Source organism: Thamnophis elegans, chromosome 2 (genome assembly GCF_009769535.1).
Source record: "Thamnophis elegans isolate rThaEle1 chromosome 2, rThaEle1.pri, whole genome shotgun sequence".
NCBI lineage: Eukaryota > Metazoa > Chordata > Lepidosauria > Squamata > Colubridae > Thamnophis > Thamnophis elegans.
The window spans coordinates 145,036,221-145,063,804 of record NC_045542.1 but is presented as its reverse complement, the minus strand read 5'-3'; the positions used below and the strand labels follow the sequence as shown (position 1 = coordinate 145,063,804).

General features: G+C 38.8%; 1 long non-coding RNA gene across 1 annotated transcript; it reads left to right on the top strand.

The window, feature by feature from the left end:
* Positions 1-27,229, top strand: LOC116503144. Its single transcript, XR_004254659.1, has 3 exons — positions 1-175; positions 24,378-24,551; positions 27,127-27,229. It is a non-coding gene; the product is annotated as an uncharacterized LOC116503144 (long non-coding RNA).
* Positions 27,230-27,584: the final 355 nt, after the last annotated feature.

Genomic DNA, 27,584 nt, shown 5'->3' with positions numbered 1-27,584 from the left:
TCCGCCCGGCCTGCTGAGGAGGAGCTGTTGGCTGCTCACTGTTGCCGCGGAGGGGGAGGGGCTCCCGTAGCTGTTGCTCTGTGGAGCTGAGGCTTTCGGTCCGGCCACCTCTCTAGGAAACGCCGTGGCGCCGAGCAGGGCCTAACGCCGGGGGCCCGAGCAACGGGCCGGACAGGTCAGCCAAAGCAATTGAAGAAGAGAAAGGTGCCTGTGGGCCGAAGGGCCACTGTTGGGAGAAGGGGGACGTGGAGGGGGAGGGGCGGGAAAACTTAGAGGGGGCTTTTTTTTGCGGGTTCTCTCCTCTCTTCCAAGCCCTCCGGCCGCTTCTCTCACGCACCCTGCCTCCCGCCTTCCTTCCTCAGCTTCCAACCCCAGGAATCCCCGCTTGAGGAAGGGTACGTGTGGTAGGGGTGGAGGGGGTGGGTGGGGAGCCAAGTATTAAAAAGAGTCGTTTTTCCAGGGGAAATGGAGCCCCCCCTTGCATTTTATGTGGAGGGAAGCAAGAAGAGGAGGAAAACCGAGGTCTGCCTCCCATATCCCTGCGTCTCCCTAGCCTGGGAGGCGTCTGAGTGCAAGAGAGAGAGAGGGGTGTGAGGGGATAAGGTGTGGGGGGAGAAGAGAGGAAAGCTGGAGGGGAATCCCCGCCGAGCCCCGCACGGAGGGAAGTCGGGGAGGGGAGGGGGGCGAAGGTAGGGCTGCTTTCCGTTTTGCTACCACCCATCCCCCCATCTTCCCTCTGGGGCTGGGGATGAGAATACACACACACACACATATACACATTGCATTATGGCAGGCAGTCTTGCTCTTTTCCCCTCCCCCTCCCACACCACCTCCACCTGTCTTGATTTTGGGGAGCGGGGTGGCTGATGGAGCTGGTTGGTGGAAAGGGCGTGTGTGGCTGTGGGGGTGGTTGGTTGTATGGAGGGAAGGAGAACGTGGGGGGGTGGGGAGGAAGGAAGGAGGGAGGGCGGGTGAAGGGATCCCAGTGCAGGCACTGTGTATGTAGGGTATCTCGGTTCCCAGACTTGGGTGCAGCCGGTGGGAACCAGCCAGTCCGATCACACGCATTATATGGGGGAGATCTTGAGGGGAGGGAAACGTGGGAAATTCTTCGTTTGGGACGAAGGGAGGGGAGTTGGGGGGCTCCTGCTTCCAAGCAGCTGGTGCCAGGAAAGAGAGAGTGTCTGTGTGTGTGGTGTGTGTGTGTGTGTGTTACTCCTGGGCGAGTTCACCGCTGCCTCCCCTCGTTCCTTTCCTCCTCCTCCTCCTCCATGTGCTGAAACAGCTTCCCCTGAGCTGCTCCTTCCTTCCCCCCTCCCTCCCTCCCTCTCCTCGCTGTCTGCTTCTGACTTGCTGGCTCCTTCAGGCAATGGGGAGGAGGTGTTTGACCTGCATTTTCTGCTTTCTCATGGTGCTCGTGTAAGCCATGGTGGAGCACTTTAATCGACCCTTTCTCTCTCTTCCTTTCCCCTTCTTTCTTTATTCCCCCCTGCTGTTCGAAGCCGAATATGTGGCCTGATTTTCGTCGTTTGTCCCGTGTGTTTGTGTGTATACGTGTACAGTGTTTCTTTTTTTTACGGAAGCTGTGCTTTCGGTTGGCACGTCTGGATCCCAGCACTTTTTTAACTGGCAACTCTGGTTCCCTTGTAAACACAGCAATAGTGCTGGAGCAAGGTCGTAGGAGCCCCTAGTCTCCCAACAGTTGTCCTTCGTGCCACCAGCGCTTAGGACTTGAAACAGAGCTGTCTTGTGTTTGTGAGGAGTCCTTTTTTTTTGAATTGGAGGAAGAGGATTTTGTTTTGAGGGAAGGGGGTTGTGAAGGCAGAATCTTTTAAGAAATGCATTGCTGTGAGACATTTTGGTGCATACAATTAATTGGGGGGGGGTTCCTGTACCAAAGAAGTAGCTCTCTCACACCCCCTGTTTAGTGAGATCTTTGCAATAAAGAAGAGAAATACTACTGAGTTTCCTTCTTTAAATAATAGCCCTTGCAGGGCCTCCTGCAAATTCTTTCCCTGGTAGTATTTTAGGTTCATAGGCAGAGGTGCAGAACAGTAGAATATATGATTTTGTTTTGGAGGGGGATGAGGCTGCAGTTCCAATTTTTTTTACAAATATCTGTTTTGGCTTGCAGAAATGTTTTCTAACTGAGCCTTCTGTGGGGGACTGTGGATATGGGTCACGGGAAGACAAAGTTGTATTACTTCCTTAATGGTGTGTAGGATTATCCCTTTTCACCTATGAAGGTGACATCAGACACTGCCCCTCCCACACACGAACACAGCTCGCCTAGGAAGTAGGTTTTGCAGCTGTCTCTTACAGCACAGAGGTGACTGAGGAGGGTGTTTTGCCTTGTGTCCTGTGGGTGTGTGTTCAAGGCAGTGACAAGCAGCTAATGTTGGCTCTGGAGCTTTGGTTGCTACGTGAGAAGCTTCAACAGTGTTGGCTGCTGTCTCTAGGGAAGGACAACAGCAAAACCTCCATTAGTGCTGCACTTAGGAGATGGCTGGTTCACATACTGAAAAGGGATTCTTCATTAGGGCATGAAATTCGGAACCAGAAAATGCCTTTTCCTACTCTGCACAAATATTTTTTCCTGAATTTCATTTGGATGTCGTTTAGAAATCAAGACATATCCTCTCTCTCATTTGCAAGATCCAAGATCGTGAGAATTTATCAGATACTCTATTCCTAAAGTGAGAGAGATGCAGTCCCTGTAGCTGCAGTCTCTCTCTGACTTTACCCTCCCTCCAGTAAACAGAGAGCCAGATGCTTTCCTTATTGTTTGTAGGTCTCTTTCCTCCCCTTGCTTTGCCTGGGCCTCACTTGCCTTATTGAGAGGAATTTCTGCTTTGTGTAATGGGTGTGTACAGCAGACATAAGTCTTGCACTGAGAAGATTTTCCATTCATGGCATGTGCAGCCAAAATATGGCACATCTTGCCCTTCCAAATATCATAAGAACGTAGTCTCATGAATGTGAAGGGGAATTACACCTACCTACCTAGCTAGACAAGAAATATATGCTGAATTGCTTAAGCCAGGTTTTATATCTGATCTCCTTATCTCATAAGTACAAAACAATGGTTATAGTATCTTTCTGGTACTTAATGTTACTGTCCAGTTTCAAAATCTTGTAGACTTACTATACAAAAGTCTCAAAATTGTGATATTTATCCTAGTTTCATTCCAGAGACAAATAAGGTAGAGTGGATTTTCCTAAGAAAGCTCTGATAGTTGCTAAGGGAATTTAGATCCTTCCTTGATACTTGGTGGCCTGCTTGGTCTATCAGGAGGCATAGTGCCGAAGTGGCAGTTAAATGGTAAAACACAGGCCTGATTTTCATCGTAGGAATGGTGTAAGGGAGGGTGCCTGCAGGCAGTAATGATATCAGTGTTTTTTTGGAAGTAACTTCTTAAGTGGTTGAGAAAACGGAAAACTATAAAGCATAGTAGCAGAAATACATATCTCCATTCTGTTCTCCACAACAGTTTCAGCCTTTAAAATGGCAGTGTGCAGAATTTAAATTGGTGCTCAGTTTTGTTTTATTTGTAAATTCTATTGAAATGTAGTGAGTGGCTCCATGTTCTGTTCAAATTGAAACTAGAACTACCGTACTTATAGCATAACTTTCCTCTAATCAGCATCTTGATTTTAGCACACTTATAAAGATAAGGTACAGTAAATGACAGCCAATAGAAATGAAGCCTTAACTTTTAGAGGTCTTCAGTTTAAAACTATTAACCATTTCAAAGAAACCATTCAGCTAATTTCAGGGCTACAGTATTATATCATACTCTTCTTGCCTTATCTTCATGTTAACCTCCTCAACTAGCAAGTATCAATACATTCAGTAGGGAGTTTTGTCTCCTATGTTTATCATTCAGCGCTTTGTTTCTAGTTTGCTTTTGTAATGGAAGATAGCTTTATGTTTAGATATTATACTTGGTCTTTAAAAATGTAAAAAGCAAAAAGACATGCAAGGAAGGAACAATGAGTCTGTGATTCAGGTGGATAAATACTTGGATGATACAGTTGTGGAATGATTCCCTGGGATTGGGTGAAGAATTTAGTCCATGAGTTTAATATCCCTGTTATAAGGTATTGCTATTTTTAATCATAATGAACATTCTTGGTTTTTGTCAGCATGGTCACTAATTAGCAGTTTACTAAGAAAACTATACTGATTGAACTGCATCTCTCTTGTCATTTAAAATTGAATTACCTTTCTTTCCTGAAATCACAGGAACCACAATGAAAATATTAAATGAAACATGAGATTATAAGCTTAGTTGATGGGGCTCTTAACGAAGGGAGGCAGCCTGATGCCCATTGATACCAAAGTGGCCACTGACTCATCCCTAGTGCCTGCCTAGTCCCCTGCTACAGCTTCTTTCTGCAAAGCAAAACATAAAATCTTTAACTTGATATTTACTTCAAAGAATGGCTGAGGCTTCCTTAGAAATTTGAAATGGAGGATGGCTTCAACCTAAAGCTTTGTTTTAAAAAACAATTTGTATCCTTGGGGACTCGGAAAAGTAGTTGACAGCAGTTTCACCAGTTTTCCTTCCCTAAAAATGTGAGGATTTGAGAGCCAGACACCTTCCTTGACTATCATTTGTAAACTGGGAAACTCACATAGCAGCCATTTTGTAAGAACACTCACTGCATTTCAAGTGTACCAACTTGTCCAAGAGGCTGTGTATGTCCTTAATAAATCCTTAAACTTTGAGGAAGTTTGAAACTATGGCAATGCATTGTTTTGGAACTTCTAATCATGTTTACAAAAATTAAGATGGTAGAAATGATTTAATCATTTCTCTCCTAATGTGAAGGAATGAAGAACTGAATGAAATGCACAGGATTTGGAAAATTGGAAAGATATTTATTTATCAAGCTTATATAGCCAACTATATCTTCACCATGCTAGCGTATCTGATTTATATTAAAGATAATTCTGGAAAACTACTCTTGTTATCCAGAGCACATTGCTGTAATGTGAATATAGAATAATAATGTGTAATTCACATTACAGATATGTGAATATCTGTAGAATATAGAACTAGAATAGTAACAGTAGTACTGTTTTGGAATATTTCTTAAAGCTGGAGAGTTGATTGCAACTCACCTGTATATCTAATGGGGGAAAAAGATTTACAAAATATAAAATATAAACTGGAATAAACTAAATGAATATCTCAAGTAACTATTAAATACTTTAACTTAAAATGGTTGCCAGCTTAAATTTGTTTGCCTTAAAAAACAGAAACATACTTTAACTACTATAGTTATCACATTTTTAGTTTCTTCATCAGGGCTGTCTACATTAACAAGATCATGTGACCTAAACTTTTTTAGAACTAAGTTAAGAAGCTAATTTTGAGTACTTGCAAGCAGAGCTACTGAAATTTTGGATTGCATTTTTGAGACTAATTTGCATCTAGATGTAAGTATACAGAGAACCTATATCTTGGTATATTGCTTGATATAATATTCTTAATGGAGACTATTCCTGTCTGCTTTTGTGATATTTCTGCCAAAGGAATGGGCATCTTTTATATTTTCTAGTTGTTGGTTTCACTGCAAAGATGGAGCGTTATTATCAAAGATCTCATAGCAAATTTGAAAATAACTAAATCTGATTTGACTATAGAGCTTGAATATATATTTCTATATATGTAGGTGGCTGAAAACAGAAGGCTTTCCCATACTTCGGAATATATAACTTGCCTTTTGAACATTTGAAGCCTTTTGGTAGTTAGATGAATAGCCTTCACGTCACATAAATGAAGTTTGACATTTTTCTACTGTAGAGGATTCCCATTAACAGTATTCAGAAGTAATGTTTGTTCCACTGGACTCAGCCTAAGGGTAGGACTTTACTAAATTGCTAAGAATATTAGTCTACTTTTAAATATAGCCAAATAATGCAGAATATTCAAGTTATTTTTTTCATGATTTAAAATTTTCATAGATGCCCTTCTTTTACCAATGCATTGTGCTGAAGGCTTGTACATTCATATTATTTCCCCAGAGATTAAATTTGTTCCAGTTTTCTGTTCCAATGATTCATACTGAAAAAATATTTTAAAAAGAAACTTGTAGCTTAAAAGTAAACCTCTGACTGATTGCTCTCACTAAAAACTCATACTATGAATAGAAAGACAGCTGAACTAAATAATTGAACATTTAAAGGGAAATGTTTAGAAGTTATTAAAACATTTATCTTGTGTTTAAAATCTAACTTATTTTATTTATGCAAAAATAGCCAATTCAGTCTAATGGCATCAGGCTAAAAACCAGGATAATATGAGTTTTAGTTTTGTCTTACACATGGAAGTCAACTGGGTGACCTTGGGCCAGCCATTCTCTCTCAGCCAAACTCACTGCACAAGGTTGTTGTGAGGAAAAGGAGGAAAGTATTATATGTTTGTTGCTTTAAGTTATATATAAAAAATAAGTGGGATAAGAAGTCTAAAATTAATAAATTTAAAAATACAATTCTTATAAACCTCAGGGTCTGTTGGAATTGATTTTGTGCCTTGAAAACAATTTCAGGAAAAAGCAGATTAAAATGGTGGCTTTTAGCCATAAATCAGTCATATTTAGCCTAAACTGAGCTTTCCTACATGCCATGCAAATCAAGGTAATTTGAAATTAGATAGCCAGTCTTTCAAGTTATGGGAAAACATTTTGGTAAACTTTTTACCTAATATAAATTGATGTTTAGAAATTTTTATTTTAAACTATATACATAGAGAATAGGACGACTAAGCAAGTGACTTTAGAATAAGCGAATGAACACTTTAATTTGCATTGTCATACTCTCACATATATTCTCTGTCTAATACAAAGTTTGTATATCTATATATTACCTATATTATAACTTGGTGTCTTACATATAAATCACGTGTGATAACTTGGGACAAAAGTCCGAGAAATATGCCTTATTCTATCATCTATTAAATTGTTTTTGAGAAGCAAGCTGTTAAGTGAATACTAGTCAGTTCCTTTGTTCTTTGTCAAAAATGGTCACAACTTTGTTATTTCCTTCCGATCTCAAAATTCTTGCTATGTTTCCTGAATGACTTATGACAATTTATGTTGCCTTTCCATCATTGTAATGTAGTGTACCTTGTAATTCTCACTTTGAATTCACTGCCATTCACTGACCTAGGGATATCGCCAAGCCATGTGAGCGCCTCTTTGCCGCTGCCCGTCTCTTGCGTCTTGGCGCCTTTGAAAATACCAGTGAATGGCGCTCTGCACGACTGGAGAAGGGGGTTGCCCAAGCGGCTCCCACTTGTGCGCCTCCCAGCCTCACGATGCCCCAGCCCAGCTCTCCCTGCAGAGCCAGAGCAATGGCGCCGCCGCCATCCCAGCATGGCTTTTTCGGCAGCTTCCAAATGGAGTCTTCCAGCAGTAGCCGCTCTGGGCGTATGCTCTACGCTCTGGGAGTATGCTCTGCCGGCAGCCGACTCACAACCTCATGGCTGTTGTGTTGCATTGCTGCAACAGCGTAACACAGCCGTTCGCCTCTGAGGCTATGCCCAGCTCTTTGGGAGCCTGCTCGCAAGAGAGCAGCTGCCCGGCAACCCCAAAACAATAAACCCTCCCTTGATAATAAGGCCCAAGCCATATTTTGTGGATAAAAAGAAAATAAGACCCTGTCTTATTTTCGGGGAAACAGTAGTTTCTTAGTATCATGCTTTATTTCATTTAGTAATTATATTTAACTACAGGTAGTATTGCTGATGTTTTGGATAGCTTATTTTTATTAAAAAATAATTTATTTCAAATTAGCTTAAACTTATTCCTAACTTATTTGTTATCATTTAAGTAGGGTAGCTAAAACAAATACATTTTCAAACAAAGGTTTCTATCAGTTGGTTTATGTAGTTGTTAGTCAACATTTCCTGTTTGCTGGAATGCTACAGGCTCTGGTCAAGCTATTCCGGTTTCTTGCTTGGTTAGCTTTAATATGCTGAGCAAGCCCCCGTTTCTAAAAAATGGTTGAATTGTCTTACTTACACTGTACAGGTCAGATAGAGTTTTCTTTTGTGTTGAGTGCTAGTAAATGAAATTAAGATTTTGAACTCTTTGCTGTAAGTGAAAAACTATTCGTTCTATTAACATGATGTGAATACATTGTTTATATGGCTTATTTTTCAGTATGTATGAGAAAATTAGTTACCATGCATACAAGTGGAAGAATTTTAAGTATAACCTCATTTGTTCTGTAATAAAGATATTGAAATATGTCTATATTAATCAACAACTTTCTGCTGTCCAGATGTTTTTGACTACACTTTTTTTTGTATTTTATCCTCATGCTTCTGGTTAGTGGGGAATGATGCCTAAGATATGAAATATTAGCCTCTGCTATATGACAGGCTTGAGGCCTTATCACCCGATGATGGATGTGGATGGGAGAAATCTTCATCCACGCTATAAATGGGTCAATTTCAACAAGATTAAATGAAAATGATGGTTATAGAAGATCTGTAGTAGCTTGTTTTCCCTGTGCATTTTTGGCTAATGAACACTACAAATCCAAGCATGTTGAACTCCACCTTAAAACTCATTGCATGCTGGGACATGTAGGCTCATATTTCTCAAGCAAAACCAACCATTTGCTTAACATTTGGTGTTTCATATTCAAATCTTGTCTAGGCTTTAGTCGTAACTTGTAAGATATTAAATTAGTTCTTTATTTAAAATTAGTGTCAGATGTAACTTGCTTTTAAGAAAATTAGTCAGTAAAGTCATTATAAAAGATAAAACAAATGTTACCTAAGATTTTTGCACCAGGATCTATTTCACTACTTGCTTTATTCATTATTGAAGATACTTAACTGCATAAACATCCCAAAAAGCAACTTCTTTGCACACAAATGCATCAATGTATCAATTATATTAGTTATTTATGGTTGGGAATTAAACAGAATTGTTACTGCAGAAGGAAACTCATGTTAATTCCCAGAAATAAAAATCAGAATGAATATAGTAGCATCTATTCTGATTACAGATTTTATTAAACTGCATAAGCTTCATCAGATGCAAAGAATGGATAAAGGAATGGAAGATTTAAACTGGGATGAGAGAGTAAGACAGGTTGTTTGTACAGATATAGGTTTCATTCCACCCTTTAATAGTTTTTATTTTCAATAAGGTACTGTTCACATTAAGAGGTGATAAAGATTTGGCCTAGTAAATTTTTCGCATACTGTACATTTCTCTCAAAAGTCACATTTTTTAACCTGTTGTATATATTTAATTTGTTATGGCCTATATGTTGTTTAATTTTAACTTACAGCTATAAAGGCTGCAATTCTACTCAGTCAAAAAGCATTTTTCTATGAGTATTTGTAACTGAATATGAATTGATATTCTTACGAAAAATGAACCAGATGGCTTTTACTGCTTGCTTACTGCATTGATCATTCAATCCATTAAAGAGCTACAAGTGGTATTGCAAGGAATACTTACAATGATCTAGGACAGTGATGGTTAATCTTTTCTGGACCGAGTGCCCAATGTGCATGCCCAACCCCCCAAAATGCAATGCGCATGCGGCCCACACAAGTTCACTCTGCACGTGCCCCACCCCGTGTGCCCCTCTGCCCTCCGCGCATCCGCGGCAGAGACCTGAAGACCAGCTGGTTGGCGAGAGGCGTACATGTATGCGCGGCGGAGCTGAACTGCGGCAACAGCTTGCTGTGTGCCACCTCTGGCACGTGTGCCATAGCCTCGCCATCATGGATTTAGAAGGTACAGATGAAGAGCCATATAACTCCCCCAACAAGCTTTTGACAAAAGTAAACATTAGATGTTCTGTATTTTTTTTAGGGGGGATATGCAATAATTAAGCTTGGTGAAGATAGTTGTCTTCCGTGCAGGTTTTAAAAATGCATATTGGAGATTTATATCCCCTTGGGCATTTTGAGTAGATGTGGGCCCAGTCAATGAAGCCGTCTGAATAAGTAAGGAAGTAGACTAGGAAGTGCTGGGGAAAGGTTCATTGGCTGCCTTACAATCAGTACTTGTGCAGCAACTAAAGTACAAGTGTGGCAGCTCTTCCTTCCCAGGGAAAAAAGCATTCATTTCAGGGAACAGAATACTTCCATTTAGAAAACATGAAAGACATTTGTGTGATCAATCTTAGCTATGAATGCAGAAATTAGCTTTGTTTCTTAAAGTAAAATTCACCCTTTTGCTGTTACAATTGTATGTATTTGTATGGTATTACAAGTTTCAATTCTGTTGGCTATTATGTAAATGGACTGGTATATGAATGACAGTAGAAGACTGAATTATGATCATACTATTTATTAAAGTTTTAAAAAGGGGAAGAATCTGAGTAACAAATGCCCAAAACAACCTCAAGCTGTGTTCACTCATTAAGATTAAACATGATTTGCTTTAATGCAGTTTACAGCCTAGTGTTTTTGTGAACTCAGCTAATTGTGACATATTCATCAAACCATTGTTAAGCTGCCTTAATATGAAACTTGAACCCAGTTACTATTTAGAGATGTGATTTGTTCTATGATTTATATATATATATATATATATGTGTGTGTGTGTGTGTGTGTGTGTGTGTGTGTGTTGTATTTGTGCTGATAAATAAAGGGAGACTATCGGCACAAATACAACAAAATGTAACAAAAAGGCAACAGTAAAAATATTGGGTTTCTGCCTGGATGATCTCTTGTGACGAGGCGAAGGACAGAGAATGGAGTAGTGATCTTCCTCCCATATTTGGGCATACCGGGGGGTGTAAAAAGTCATATACACCCCACACACACACACACACATACATACATATATTATATATATAATACCAAATATAGTTAAGAAAGAACATCAGTCAGCTAAAAAGTCTGTCTTTAGTACAGGCAGAGGCAGCCTCTTTCCTTTGGCTTAAGTTTCTACACTATAATGAACAATTTATTTTGAAAGTGAGTGAAACAACTATTCAATTATGAAATTGCCTTCCTTAATTATATATTTAAAAATGTTGGTATAAGCAAAAAACTAGTTTTTTAAAAATGTACAGTATTGCATTGCATTCAACATTTCAGAGTGATGTTAGTTCAATTTGAATAAACATGATCAGTGACATAACTTGGGGTCAAGATACTAAATAATCAAATGATATTTAAATATTTTAAAATGTGAACTTGTATATCTTTTATTACATTGGAATCCACAGTAAACTAAAAGATTGAACGGCAACAGACAAATGAAAATACATCTATGAAATGTAGAAGATGTTTAGATGGTTTTAAACTGGGATTAGACACAATTTTATGGAAAATAAAGTTGAATGAATAAAGTTAAATCTGTTTGAATATTATAGTTGTAGATAATTTGTAGAATATTATAGAAAATAAAGTTGTTGAGGCTACTATGATAAGTATCCTTATCCGTATTTCCTCTGCTGTTAGCATAGTCCTGAATGGTATTTGTTGGGAAAGAAGCAACCCTAAAGGGCTTTGCTGTCTTGTTTTTCCAAAAGGATTTGATTTATCATAGTGGGAAACAAAATGCTTGACTAGATAGTATTCAGTCTGATTCAAAAGAGCTTTTCTTATTAAAATTAAATATTTTGCTTAGACCACTGTTAACGGTGAGAAGTTCTAATAGTGCTATCAATAGTTACTCCTTCAGCAGTTAACTGTGTACTTAGTCTGTATGAATTTAACAAATAAATAGTCACATAGATTAGCCTAGGTCTGTCCATATTCCAAGAAAGCAATTGAGACACAGTTATGGTAAAAGGATATATGACCTCCAAGGATTCTTTTGCTTCTGTCTCCTTTGTGCCTCTGTTTGCATTTAGATTGGTGCCACCATATTGTTTAGTGGAATTTGACCCTTAGATGGTAGCCTAAATATTCTGAGCTTAAACTTGACTCCTTTTTTATCTAGCAGCTGAAGATCTTGAGACAGCAATACTAAATTCTCAATAGGTTTAGGAAAAAAGCATTTTGTCCAGCCATTGTTAGAACCAGTTATCTCTCATGTTCCCTTTTATGGTCAGTTCTGCCACAGCTGTAGCCATGCTTCACTCTTCAGCTCCAAATTCTGAGAATAAACTTTTCTTACATGTATAAGATCTCCTACCTGTTTAGCCACATACCACCTATTCTCTTTTTCATATAAACTTCAGCTATCAATATCTCACAGTCCTTTTGTTTATTGTTTCATTAATTATCCCATTTTCTGTTTCCATTAATTATAAATTTTTCAAATTCTGTAAAGTACATGTCTTGAAACTAGGCCCATTCTACTTAATTTTTATTGTAGATAAATTACTGCTGACTTTTGAGAGAACAAAGAAGCTACATCAAAGCATGGCTGTTTTGCAGATGATCCAATTGCTGTTCCATATGATTAATCACTAAATATTTTAATGTTCTGTAGTGAAATATTTTGACAGCATCTTACTCTAATAACTAATATAAACATAATTCAGTTATTCTTTTCAACTTACATTCAGAAGTTTGAATCTCAATAATCCAGAACCTGGACTATCTAAAATTGCATTGTGATACTTTTCCAAATCACTTTTTATGAGGATAATGTCTATTAATGATATCGTTCCTAAACATTAAAATATTTATAAAAATCTGATTGCAAGGAAAAAGTGATATACAATTCTAATACTTAAGGGATATGTATAGTAGTTGATGTTTTAGCAGCACAGAAGATTTGTCTCTTGTTTATATTCTAGCCCTAATGTAGGTTTTGGCTCCATCCAGACATGAGGAAGGCGTACCCTATAGATTAGGGTCCCCAACCCACGGTCCATGGACAGACACTGAGCTGCGACATGCCAGAAACCGGGCAAACAAACTGAAGCCCCATCCGCAGAAACCATGCTCCCTCCGGTCCGCAGAAAAACCTCTCTCCATGGAATCAGACCCTGGTGCCCAAAAGGTTGGGGACCACTGCAATAGATGTTACTTTATGCTCTTCAACATACATAGACATTGTTGAAGGAAGCTGATCATGATCAACAGCTATTAACCTAGAGATGGCAATACAACCATCTCTGAAGATTATTTTCCGGGAGACTTGTGGGCTTCCTAGTGCAGTTGGTTGGTCACTGTGGGAACAGGACTAAGATGATTCAGGGCTCTGATAGTTTAGTAATGGCAACATCTGGAGAATCAGATTCCCCATCTCTGCTTGGGTTCACTACAGGGAAGTTTTCTTGTACAACCCCTTGTATTTTTTTAAAGAAATTGTTTTTATTTGGATAGGAACATTTCTTCCATGCCTTCCAAACCTTTGTTTAAAAGTCCTTTGAAAATTTGTTTCAAAATGTTCCCAAATGCTAGTATGTGATTTGAGCAGTTTCGTTGTGCTTGGTTATATAGTAATACAGTATTGTAAGTAATTGCATTGTTGTATTAACCACATACAAACATCATCAGTGCTTAAAACTTGCCTAAAAGAACAAGTTCTTATTATTTCAAAGCAAAATTCAATGAAATAGACTTCCAAATGGATGATTTACACTTACCTAGGCTCATACAAAGCACCTCTTTTTGAATTGTTGAAATAGCCCTCTCGTGTCATTTGCAAAGCTTATGTGGTTATTTTAGAAGTAGCTGACTTTGCATGCATGTGTGTGCACATCCCTTCTATTAAACTTTCAAATAGTTTTGACCAGAACGTAATGCTTAGACGTTGATTCATCAACAACATAATCTCCATTCAACTCCACGAAGAATGGAAACCAAACTATCTGGTGAGAGAAAGTGTTCCTATCATTAAAACATGCTAGGCAGCACAATAAGAGTGACCCTGTAGAAAATTTCCCCAGAGCTAAGCATTTAATTTTGTTTTACATCACCTCATCCTCGGGGTCACTTCCTCTCTAGTCTTTCTAGGTGTACTGAACAGTCTCAGCAAGTGACATCCGGCTGTGGCTGGCTTCTGAAGCTAAGCATGGTCTCCTCGGGTGGTACAGGCATTGAGAGCCTGGTTCTTAGTATGCTGTCAGCCACACAAGGTCACTTAGTATCTATGGCCAGACGTGCTCTCTCACTCCAGATTACCTCCTGGAGCTTTTGTGAGAAAAAAAGGAGGGAGGGGATGCAGTAAGCTGACTCTAAGAACCAGGCACTACTTTATGTATACACGATATCAACATAAGTCTTTGAAAGGCATGTGAGACCAGGACAAGTAATGTGGGAGACTAAGGTTAAGTATGTCTGTTTGGCCATGCTTTTTCTTGCCTCTGAAATCTGCAGAATATACACCCATCAGTCTGGCCAAGCTAAAGGAATGCTTGTAGCTAACTTTTTTTTACCAAGAACCAGCCTTATAATGGAAGCAGGGACTGAACTTTACATATGGAGTAGCTGCTACCGCTTCATAATTGCAACACTGTGTCGTGTTGCTATGGTTCCCAATGCCTGTGTCTCTGCATGATTTCCGAGAATGGGCGCAAGGCAGCCAGTCACAGCAGTGCCGCTGTGTGCGTGTTTAGGGAGATTTGTGCTGGCAGCAAAATGATAAAGGGAACCAGCGATTGGGCATTTCCCACCCCAAATTGCCTGTTTCTACAATATTCCTTTCCTTTGGGAGGTAGAAAACGGTTTTAAAGACAGGATAATTTTTCTACTTCCCCTCCCTCTGTGGTCTTCCCTCAGTCACGGCTTGATGACATGAAATGTGGGATTCCGTCCTCTACCAAATGTTGGGGTGGGGTAATGTGGGGAAGGGAGGGTGCTGTTTTTCGATTGGCTCAGGCATGTTGTCATCAGAGATTCTTTGGCTGACTTGCCATCTGCATCGGCTGTGAATTCTTTTCTCTGGCGCAGACCTTGTTCCTCGGGATTGCATCATCCCTGGGAGAGCAGCCAGGGTCCGGAGCACTGTACAAAGGCTCCACGAAGCAGATGCGGCCTGTTCTGTCGCTGAAGCAGGTCCTCCCCCTTCCTGCTCCTCCTTCCCACAGGACTTCGGAAAGAGACCTCACTCTGAGAGACTCTCAATTGGGATCATATGCACTTGTGACTTCAAATCCCAGCGCTCCTGTACACCTGGCTGATGCAATGTCTGCCTTTGAAATCCCTGCTGGAATTTATTCCGGAGCTGTTTTGTTTGCCTTTTCTGGGAGTGGCCAAGCAACCAGTATGCCTGTCACATGATGTCCTTGAATATGAAAAATCCAAAGCCAGACTAATAGATGTAGAGCCTTTTCCTTTCCCATCCAGCAACCAGTCAGTCCTGTAGAGGACATAGAATATGTGTCTACATTATGGTTGGTGCCATTATATCTAATAATTTGCTACGTCCACTACATCTTGTGGGTGCTAATAAGAACTTGGCTTTCAGTCAGGGCTTACTGCAGCATTTCCGTACAGCCCAGGCTGTTGCATGGTTTTTATCTCAAATTCATTTTATGTTGCTGATTTTTAAGGAATTCATATTTGCAAAAGTAATAGTAAAGCAGGGACCTACATTTCTTGCTTTTAGCCTCATGCATTTTTCTCTGTAGTAGAATGTATTATACAAAAAGCAACATATTTCAGTGTTTTCAATCATATTTGGATTTTAAAAAAGAACTTCAAAATAATTGTGATGTTACTCAATAATAATTTGTGACTTTTATTCCTTGGGAAAATTAGTTGTAATATTGCCAGACAAAATGGACAAATTGCTGACTCCTGATGCCAGCCAAACTACATGGTCCATTACTTAAAATCCAGGGGTTAATGAAAACCTTTTATTTGTTTATCTGATTTTTTTTAACCTAAAAGATTAAACACAGGAATTTTTACAATTTAAGCATTACAGTTTTCATTTTATAAATGGCACAAATATGCAGAATCTGTAAATATTTTAACATTATACACAAAAAAGCAAAAAAACACCCAGTAGCTTAACCAATACCATTCTTCGTCGATGTGATTTTTTAAGGAAATTAATTATATTTTTCAGTTCTGATACAGCTGGTTAAATTGTAGATGATACTGTAGAAAAAATAGTACTGTATTCTGTATATTAAGGATGGAGCTCAAATAGGTGAATTAGTTGTGGTCCTCAAGCATCCATTTCAGCTCAGTCTTTAATATTTAAGTTGCTCAGTCGTTTTTATAGGTTCTTCTAAACATGGTCTATTTTTTAACCCTAGTTAACCCTAGTTTGTTTCATTCCTTTATTGGCAAGCAATCTTGAATATCTAAACAATTATGAATGAACTGTAAAGCTATGATTGCCAGATATCTACCTCAGACTCATAGTGTCATTGCTCTATGTATTCCAAATGTCTTCCTAAGTAGTAAGTTAAGTAAGTTTTGTCCCATTTTATGATCTTGTCACAGTTATTAAGAAAATCACTGCAGTTGTTAAGTTAGTAACACAGTTGTTAAGTGCATCTGGCTTCCCCATTGACTTGGCTTGTCAGAAAGTTGCAAAGTTAGTTGCGTGATCCTGGGATACTGTAACCATCAATATAAATATGTATGAGTTGAGTTCCCAAGCATCCAAAAGTTGATCCTGTGACCATGGGGATGTTGCAACGTTGTAATATGAAAATGCTCATAAGTCGATGCCATTGTAATTTCAGTCACTAAACAGTTGTAAGGGCTACCTGTATATGGACTGTTCTTGTTAAAAGCTGATTGAACATGTCTTGGATTTAGTCTGAGCTGTGTCTAAAATAACTAGTTGCTCTAATTTTCATTCTCATTAAATTTAGTGTGTGGGCTGGTGACTTTGGGTCAGTCAGTTTCGCAATCCAACTCACCTAAGGTGGTTGTTGTGAGGACAATAGCAGGAGGAACATTAGGTATGCTTGCAACTTGACTTATGAGCTGCGGTGGCGCAGTGGTTAGAATGCAGTACTTCTGCTGATCACTGATTGCCAGCAGTTTGGCAGACCGAATCTCACCAGGCTCAAGGTTGACTCAGCTTTCTGTCCTTCCAAGGTGGGTAAATTGAGGAACCAGATTGTTGGGAGCAATAGGCTGACTCTATAAACCACTTAGAGAGGGCTGGAAAGCACTGTGAAGCAGTATATAAGTGCTATTGCTATTTCTTGTTCTGTTCCTGAATAATGAAGGTGGGATACAAATAAATACAATATTGTTTGCTTGTTTACTGACACAGTATTCATTATTTTGATTTTTTTCTTGTCCCCCCCCCCCCAGTCTTGCTGCCTTGTGTGCTTCCATACAATTTTCAGTATCACATTTCAGAAGTGATTTGACGAAGAATCTAAACTTTACGTCCAAATAACTGTTTCTTCTATTGATTTTGCAGAACTATTAGAACTGAAAAAGCTTTTATACCTTGTAGAAAATCACTGCTTTATATAACCAGTTATGTTTCTGGTTTTTTTTTCCATGATAATTATGCAGAATATGTTTACACAATTAACACTAGACTAAGTTGGACAACTTCTTCAAATGTCTATTCAATTATTGCACAAACTTTTTCAACTTGGAGGCTTTCCTCATCAAGTCAAATGAGAGCAGTGATTTCTCTGCAGAGTTCTACATCTCCCTCAAAATGCTCTGGAAGATACCCCAACTCTCAGGAGCAAAATTGAAATCCTGCAAGGGACTGAAAGAAACAAGAGTAGAGAAGTAGAGCCCTGTTGAAGGAATAAGTTTCCCTTTGCAGTATATTAGATTCCTAATATTTGGAGACAGTTATTAAAGCTGTTTACTATAAATCAGTGGTAGTCAACCTGGTCCCTACCGCCCACTAGTGGGCGTTCCAGCTTTCATGGTGGGCGGTAGGTGTTTGCCGTAACTCTGCTTTATAAATTTTATAAAGTAAAGTTACTTCCCTACTTTATAAATCACCATTACTGTGGAACCGGTGGGCGGTCAGAAAATTTTACTACTAACAGATACAAAAGTGGGCGGTAGGTATAAAAAGGTTGACTACCCCGCTATAAATCCTTACTCTCAAATAAACCCTTACTCTCAAATAAACCAACGTCAGTGGAAGATCAACCCCCTCACTGGGTATGTTTTTTCTGGTTTTTTTGTTTTGCTTTAAGAGCCCCCTCCCCCCCCCCCCCCACACATATTCAACCAGACTGTCATTCCATAACTTTAAGCCATTATCTCCTGCCTTCTCTCTGGAATGATATAGAACAGATCATGACCCAACTCTTTTCATAAGACTTTTATCTCTTTTCCCGAATCATCTTCATTGCTCAGTCCTGAGCTTGTGTCAAGGTGACTGAAGTTTGTGGTATCCAGAAGTGAACATAACACTAGTAATGGAATCTGACTAACACAGGATCTCAGAACTATTAGCACAGTGCAGATACTTGGAAGGAGGTATTGTAGAGTAAATGGGAACACAAGTGAAGCATCACTTTTGGGGTTATTAAGCCAGTCTCATCTTTTTCCCAGGATCACGCAGCTGCTTTGAAATCTGCTCTCAGCTGACTCCATATACATGCATAACAGAGTTGCCTTGCTTTGTTAACTCCCCCATCCTTATGTTTATAAGTCTAAAATTAATGTTGCCTCTTTTTATGCAAATTTATCATAGATGGTGGTTTTCAGTCTACTCGTAAATAATGTCTACTTCAAGAACCTTTTTAGAAGAACCATTGACAACCAGGTATCCAATACCATGTACCTGTTCATTGAGCCCATGTTTTCTAAGTGTAGAATTTTACATTTGTGCATTTATACATATTTATCTGTAGATTACTTCTCTCTGAAAGTCTTTCTATATAGTTATAGAGATCTTTGTATCCAATGAGAGACTTTGTTAGACCCGGAGAGCTAAAGATATATATGGAAGCATTGGGTGGAGCAATTTAGGAAACAGTAATGGAACATGACATGGAGAAACATTCACTTGTGGTTCTAAATGCTGAAGCAGAACAATCCTTGGGTATTTCTCCATCTTAAATTAACATCCAACAAGCTGAGAATATTATCTATTAGTGATTTCTCTACAGTAAATATTTTGCAGAAGGTGGGTAGAGCCAGGGTGGTACAGTGGTTAGAATGCAGTAATGCAGGCTACTTCTGCTGACTGCTGGCAGTTTGCATCTAACCAGACTCAAGGTTGACTCAGCCTTCCATCCTTCCAAGGTCAGTAAAATGACAGATTATTGGGGGCAATATACTGACTCTGTAAACCACTTAGAGAGGACTGTCACGCACTGTGAAGCAATATAAGTCTACAAATGCTATTGCTAGTTTACTTGAGTAGACTGCCATGTTCAGTATTGATATTTTTAACACATACCTGCACAGTAATTGTGCTATGTGGACCTGTCCTGATAAGCATAGCTTTGAGATTCTAAATAATTGAACATGCATTCTTTAAAAAAATCTCTACAAGTTTCAACAAATCATTTATCTTGCTGGAACATTCAAGACTAATATAATTTTAAAATATACAGCATCCTTGTATTCTTGGTGAGCAGACAATAATATTGAGCTAAATAATGCAGTGAAAATAGTATAATATCAGATTTCTCCCATCTAAAAAGATAATTGTCTCTATATTGGATCATAAATTTAAAATCAAAAGGCCCCCCCAAGTGCTAGTTTTTATTTATTTAAAAGCAAACTATAAGGGGGAATTTTGTGCTTGAAAAAATAAGCAGATAATTTGCATTGATTGCATTTGAAGTAGATGTTTTTAAAAAATCCATAGTTCTTCACAATGTGTTTTAGGGGTAGGTTACATATGAACCTACAGATGTTGTTGGACTCCAATCCCTATGAAGTCCAATTTATTAATCAGAGATTATGGCAGCTATAGCTCTGCAATATATTAAAAGATTTGACATCCATAATATAAATTAGGATCAAATTGTATGAGGAAAAGAAATTAAATTCCAGTATTTAATTTTAAAACGAGAAACACCACAGATTTTAATTCACATATTTGCTACCTTGTTTTCTGATTAGTTTTACTGCTTTAGTATTTAAATACTCTATAATATTTCAGACTTTTTAGTTATTGGTTGATATTGAATTAGGCCTCCAATTTCTGCACAAATTATGAATGCACAAATGCTTCTGGTTGTATGATATTTATATCAAGGCTTTCTCCCATTTAGTTTTTACTTTATGCCATAGCAACAAAATTCCCATGGACCAAATTTTCAGTTTGGGGTGACAATATATCATGGTATTCTTATAAGATGTATGAAGAAGAGAAATGTTGTTTAATTAGCAAAGGGAGTATCGAGAAAAGGAAAAAATAAGAGAAAAAGTATTCATATGCACAGTGCATACAAGAAATTCTGAATGAAAGTAGGGACACGAAAACAGGAAGTAGGCTGAGGCATGGCTAGGGAAAAATCCTTGCATAAGATTTAGAAACAAAAACTAGAAATTGTTTACTTGAAGGATTTTGAAGAGTGACATCATAATTTTAAGGAGAAAAAGTAGATAATAAAGTCTGGTTCAAGCTGTGAAAGTAGTATATGATTTGTGACTACCATTCTCACTGTCAAAACCTTCCCCAATTTTTTTTTAATATATCATCATTTAGAATTGTATGAAAAAATATCTTTATCATCAATTCTTCCATTTGATTATAAAAATTGATTTGAACCATTAGTTGATTCTTCCACAACTACTATTAGGTGACCAAATGCCCAAAGGAATAATATCTACCTAAAAAACACTAAAGTTGAATTAACTGCAATGAAACTTGGTTTTTTGATAGTATTTCATCAACTGAAAAAGTACAAAGTAGTAATATTCTGAGAGGCCCAGTTTATCCCTGAAATGTATTCGTGGGAGTTTTGTGGGTTATAGGATAAAAATTGCATCTTCAGCGTAATATTTTCCAGATGTGTCTACCAGCCTCAAATATTGTTAATGGAAGTGGCCTAGAACTAGTAAGTATGCCAATATGAGGCATCTTAACGCTGTATTTTTATAAAAGAATGTTCTCCAGAATGTAACACCAAGGATCTAATTGATTGACTTAACTATTGTTGAGCATGATGTAAAAATTAGGATGATGGCTTTTTGACTTTTGAATATTTACAAATCTGTGATTTTGTAAACTTCCTTGGTTTAATTTTACTGCAGAAAGATGCATAACGCTTGAAAACTAAAATAAGTAATTGGTTATTTTACATGATAGCATTGAATACGGATATTAGCTGTAAAAATGTTGAGGAAGAGTTTGTTTTGAATATATTACACATTTACGTTTCATTAATTCATGTTTGATAACTTAATGGGCTTAATCTACCAAATAATATTAATTGGCCTTAAAAACCTAAGAAGGGAATGGAAACATGCAAGAAATCCCAAGCCTGCCTGCTGAATTGGGAAGTTGAAAAAACTCTCAGAAGTAGATAAATCACTTCCATATTATTGCCAGGAAAGCTGTACACATCTTTGAAATCACAAGCTCAACACAAAAATATTTAAAAAATACATGACATATCACCCAATGGCTTTTCATGACAACATCTTTTGGATGGACTCAGTTTTTCCTTTCATGAGAAAGTAAATGGCCATGTGGTAAGACCTGTGTTTTTTGATGATTCATTCTTCACGTAGACTTTAAGATTGCTCTCTACATCAAATTATGTTAGTTGACAAGCCCTCCGCATTATAAGGCTTTTGCAGATAATGGCAAGTGATGAAATGAGATCCATATTAGAATTTTTTTTCCCCAAGTCATTTTGTTGTTGATCAGGAGAAAATACATCAGGATCCATGTCATATTCTGGGCCTTGTGATAGGCAGCCTAGAGGTTTAAAGGAAAGATGCCCTTTTTGGATTTTTTTAAAAAGATGGATGTTATCACCCTTTGTTGGACATTAAACATTTCTAAGGAACATAGTGCTTTGTGCTTGGTGTATTATGTAGACACGAGAGAATACTAATGACTGGGCATCCTTCTGTTGTCCTGTCTGGGGCTCAATCTGTGCTGAAAGCCCAGCCCCCTTCTTTTTGAAAATTCAGAGATACAGCTTGTGGGATTCTGCAAAAGGGATTAATCCCCCACAGAGCAGCTCTTTTGGTTTGAACTCAGACTATTCTAGGCAAAGGGGCACCCAGCTTCATTGTCTTATTGTTTTTATACACAAAACACTTCAGCCAGCTCTTCGTCTTGCCCCCCAATGGAGAATAAAGGTTGAAACAAAGATCACGCTATTCTGTTGGTTTTACATCTTGAACACTGTGGCAGCTTTAGATTTGGTATTTGTTTACCTGGTTAATGGAAAGTCCATTTATATGGGCCACTTCTGTTCAGAACATATTAATGCTACCTTTTTCTATACAAATCAGTGGCCTATACATCCCCAGCCTGGCTGAGACTGCTATCCATGTTGTTGTATAATTTGATTTTGCAGAGTAGGTAAAGCTTTCTGCTAAATCCCAGTTGGGCTATACCAGTCAGTCTAACACTGAATATTTCAAGGATATCTTCTGCAGCATTCTATCTGCAAGAGCCAGAAAATGTTGTTGATATTTACTTAACCAAGACCTCTTTTGTTTTTCTCTCCTTTATCCTTTGTATTGTCTGAGCCTTTCTTCATGCTGAGTTGTTTATTTTTGATGTTGGATTTAATACATTGTAGATTATTGGAATTCCAGATTGACCAGGGATGTAGATTGATTTGACTCTCATTGCTTTCAAAAGTCCATATGATACAATATTATACATTTCATTTGTTCCTGAAGTGTGAACTTGATATCTTTCCTTCCTTTCATGAATTTAGTTGATAATTTCTGGATGATAATAGCAGGCCTTTGTATCAGGTGGTAGCCAATTCTCTCGAGAGTTGCAAAGATACCTTTTGAGGACACCATATTTAGGCTGTTTTCCAAATCTTGAAGGAAATATTTAATTAGGGGTTTCACACCGTTTTCCCGTAGTATACATGAGGTAGCATTTTTCTCAAGAGTACTAGTATAGTTCACGTTTACAGTTTTAGTGATGTACAGAGAGTTTTCAGGAAGAATCTGCAGCCTTACCTGCTTTCTCATGTAAAAGTGTACATATTTACAAATATACCCCTAATGCCCCACTTAAATACTTCCTTTTCAGAAATATTAACAGTGTCTAATGTAGCCCCTGAGCATGGGTGTTCCTTTTATGGCTGCAGATAGCTCTCAACTGTGCAGAAATGTCCTGAAGGGAATTCCCAGCCCTCTTAGCAGGCTGATGTGATCTTATGTCTCCACCCTCACTGAGAAGAAACAAATAACAGCCTTTTCTAGGCTGACCTATCAGATAAGAGATACTCTGTCTGACGTGTCTTGCTTGCTGAGAAATGGGATGTGTTTGAAGTTCCAGCTTTCAACATTTATCTCAGGAATCATTAAAGAATTCAGAGCCTGACTTCTTGTGCAAATGGCTGTACAGAGCTGGAAGGAAATGCTGTCATCTATTCCAGGACAGAAGAGAAATTTCTGTTGCTCGTATCACACGTTAGCCTTGCATATTGGCAGATGGTAGAGATAGGGAAATACTTGAAAGGCTATTTAGAGGGGTAGACATTTTGCTAATTACTAATTATTTGCACGATTATCTTAGGGAAAAAAGTAGCTTGACAAAACAAGTTGAAGCAATGCAGCCAATGTAATTTTTGAATCAGCAACATTACAAATGACTTCAGTGCAACTGCTTTAATCCATGCATTCATGTTGCCATTCTGGAATGAATCATTGCCACAAGCGTTCAGAGGTCTGCCATAGCCATGCTAGCCCTTCCGAACAGGGTTCATGCTGTAGTTGCACTTGAAAGGTAGAAAAAGATACCTCTCCTTGCTTGTCCAGCGCCACCCCCCCCCCCCAGGTCTTTAGAGGCAGGTGCAGAGAGATTGAATTCATTTACTACCATTTGCAACATACCGTTTTCCTCTTTCATACATATGTTTCTTTTTTTCTCCATTGGCCTAAAATATTTCATGCCATATTTAAATTCTGTGTATTTATTGCTGCTTTTCTCAGCAGCATACATGAAAAATGGAAGTTACCGTAATTCCTTTCTTGATATCTGTTTGTGCTTTTTTCCAATTGAAATAATTACAGTTTTTTTCTAACAATTATGCTGTGGAAACATATACCGTTGTCATTTTCACCTCGGGAGTGTTTACTTCTCTTCCAACACGGCTGACATTTGCAAGATAGGCATTCAAGCTTTTTATTCTGCTCAGCATTCTCTTCTGAGGCATTATGAAAATCTGGGTATGAAATTGGTGGCCATATTAGAGTGAAAATTATGTAAGCGTGATTGTCAGGCAAGAGACAACATGCCTCATTTGAAATTACTACTTCCTGTTTCACTCTTACTCTTCACTCAACTTCAGCATGATTTGCAGGATAAATCATATGGCTGTGGCTGTGAAGAACACAAGTGCAGTGCATTGTTTCTTTTTCCTTTGGCAGGTTTACCCATGTCCGTGACGTGTTGGCCGAGGCTTTGCGGCTGCTCCCGCCCTTGGAGCTGCCAGTCACTACCCTTTGGACTCCGTGATCCCTGACAAACGTCATGAGCATTGCAATCCCTCTGGGAGTCACTACACCAGATACATCTTATTCAGATATGGCTGCTGGATCTGAGTAAGTGCTTCCTTGTCTGAAAATGTGGAGGGTATGGAATCAGAACTTGGTGTTCAGATCTTGGCTATTCTGGTGAGCCTGGGATAATAGAAAGCATTTAGCTTTGCAACAGATACTGCCTCTGGTTTATGGGTTTATCCTATACAAGTTAGATCAAGATGAAACACCAAGGAGAAGCTGTTCTCCATCCTCCAAACTACATTCAAGGAAAAGCACTTGGCTAGAATACTGCTTTCCCAAAGGTCTTTAATTCTCATTCTGTTGCGTCACATGCCTTGGTTGATAGGAGTCTTGCAAGAAATGAGCCCTGGCAGTACCCTTATTTTCCTGTTGCATGGGTGCTGCTGATACAGACGGCTGTATGATGTGGTTAAGGAGGATCTTTTAGGCCTCAGACCTCTTGCCTATCTCAAACTGTTACATGGATTTTCATCTTTTTTAGTGTAGCGTTCTTTTCCTCAGGGAGGATTATTTAAGTGGCTTGCCAAGAACATCCTCTGGTGGAGGAACACAAATGAAGTGTCCATAGGAAAGAGGAGGGCCACAAATGAGATGGACGTTCTATGTTCTTAGGCTTGTCTTCCTCAATTTGTAACACTAGGGTGAGCAGTCTAACTTAGAAAGCCAGACATCCTGTTTAGGCCATTTATTTTACAGTCTGAACTCAAGGCGTACTAATCCTTAGGTGTATATAGTGCCTCTCTCTCCCTTCCCCCTTCTCTCTCTCTCTTTCCCCTCACTCGCTCCCCCCATCCCCCCCCTCGTGCTCTCTCTCTCTGCTAGGCTTTGAGGCCCCTGCATATACAGAGCTTTCTTTTTCCTTGCTTCTTTTTAGTGGATGCAAAGTATGAGCGGACATTGTTTCTGGTTTGTTTTCATAGCCTGAATCTGATAAGCATAGTTAAGAAAGAAAGACTTAACCAATGCAGCTCCAGTTGTGTGCTCAGCAGAAAAAAAAAATCCATTTAGAATCCCGACTGAGGCTATTACTGATTGATGCTAGATTTAGCTCAGATACGCATCTTTCTTCCCAGCTCAGAGATTGAATTAACACTGGTTGTTGCTGTTGTCATAGGGGCTTTTGCATACCGATTCATTTTGTTTGCTGTGTTTTCTCCTGGGCTGTGCTCAAGAGCATATGAGGCCGCATTTCATGATAACTGCCAGTTGCAGTGGTTTTGCATCTTGTCTTCTGATATAGAGGCCTGAGAAAGCCGTTCTCTATTTATACCTCCTATCCTCTTCCTTGGGAATATGGAGGTTAACAACTACAAATAGTAGTCGCCATTGTTTTTACTCTGTGGCACTAAACTTCATATCCTTGTTGGTGTAGTGTCCAGCCTATAATTCTTCATTCTGCCATGATCCACTAATTATTTTTAGACAAATAGAAACAGTTTGGAAAACAGGACAAGTTATTATTCTAGCATAATGTCTGGGCATTAGAAATATGAATATAGATAAAACAATCAAAGGCCTGTAATTGGGTAGGTTCCTTCTGTCAAGTAAGTCAGAGAGCCTCAGAACAAAGCATTGTATACGATTTATCAGTGGCTTTAAAGGCATATCTGCCTTGATTTACTAAAGCAATGATTACAGGTAAAAATGATGCTGAGATTTTGCAGAGGGAAAGGATTTCAAGTAAACAACTGTGGTATAATTATAGCTCTCTTCTTCATAGGAATAGCCTTTGAAAACGTACTGTGGTTGCAGAAAGGACGTTTTCTGGACTTCACGTCCCAATGTGTGCTTGCAGCATTGGCTCTTCTCCCTCTTCTTAGTCTTCTCTCTTCCTCTCCCTCCCATCCTCCATAGAGAGCAGCTCTCCTTCTGGCTCCCAGCTTTGGCTTCCTCATATAAAGCTTTTCCTGCTTCCTTTTCTGCAACAAGGACTCCCATAGCTTTTCACTAACCGCTAGTTTTGTACATTTTAAAGTGCTTTTTTTCTGCCCTCTTGTGGTAGAAACCTGCTGTTTTCTCTCCAGTGGTAAGATTATAGGTATGCTGCTCCTCACATGATAGTGTGAGGAGCTGATACTCCACACATTGCAGATTTACTAAATGAAATATTCAGGTCTATTCTTGCCAACTTTAACTCAGTTTTCTGTCACTAAGAAACTGTATCTAGATGCGTGTGTGCATTAAGGAGAAGCAATAAGAAGATTTTTGTGACCTGGAAGGGATATTCAGCTAAATCAGAGGTTGATAAACTTTGTAACCTGACTGGACTCAGAGCTGTGATTACAAAATAAGTCAAGTAGATGAGGAATAATTCAAAAATTCACCTTCGATGCAATGTATAAGTAGCTAACAAGTAATTCAAAGATTGGTATACAAGTACCCTTTCTGCTCCCATTGTTTCTTACTGAAGACCAACTTTGAAACCATATGCCAGTCCTGAGCCTTTTCTCCCTCCTTATGCCATAGCTTTCATCCCTCCGTTCTCCCCAAGGTGTGTCCATTCTTGGCTAGATAATGGTTTAGCATTACGAGAGAGCTCTGATATCTGGCTAATTGTGGGGGGGAAAGACCCACTTCCTCTACTGATGGGTTCTGCTGTTGGCCCTTTTTGCAGCCCAGAGTCTGTCGAAGCTAGCCCAGCTGTTAGTGAGAAGAATGTGTATGCAAATCACGGCTTACGGGGCCTCCCAGAGGCACAGCTACCGAGGGCTTGCCTTATGCAGTGGAGTACCTTCTCTGTTATCTGCAGTAGATTCGTACTTTATCAAGCCCATTTCTTCCCCTCCAGCTTCAACATGACTGAGCTAGAGATCTTTTTGGAGGGCATTTGCAGTGTAGTTTTGGATTTTTTCCCCCAAAATATATTTGTGGAAAGCTTATTGCAAACTGGCTTAGACGAAGAGGCATTTTTGTGGTTTTACTGATAGAAAGCTATAGGGGAAGTTCTAGGAGCCATTTTATTAATTTTTTAATGAAAATATTTATGTTATGTGTATCATAAACCGTAATATTTTCAGAATCAGGAGGTTTGTATACTTTGCTTGCAGGCTTCTTATGTTCAATTGTGCAAAA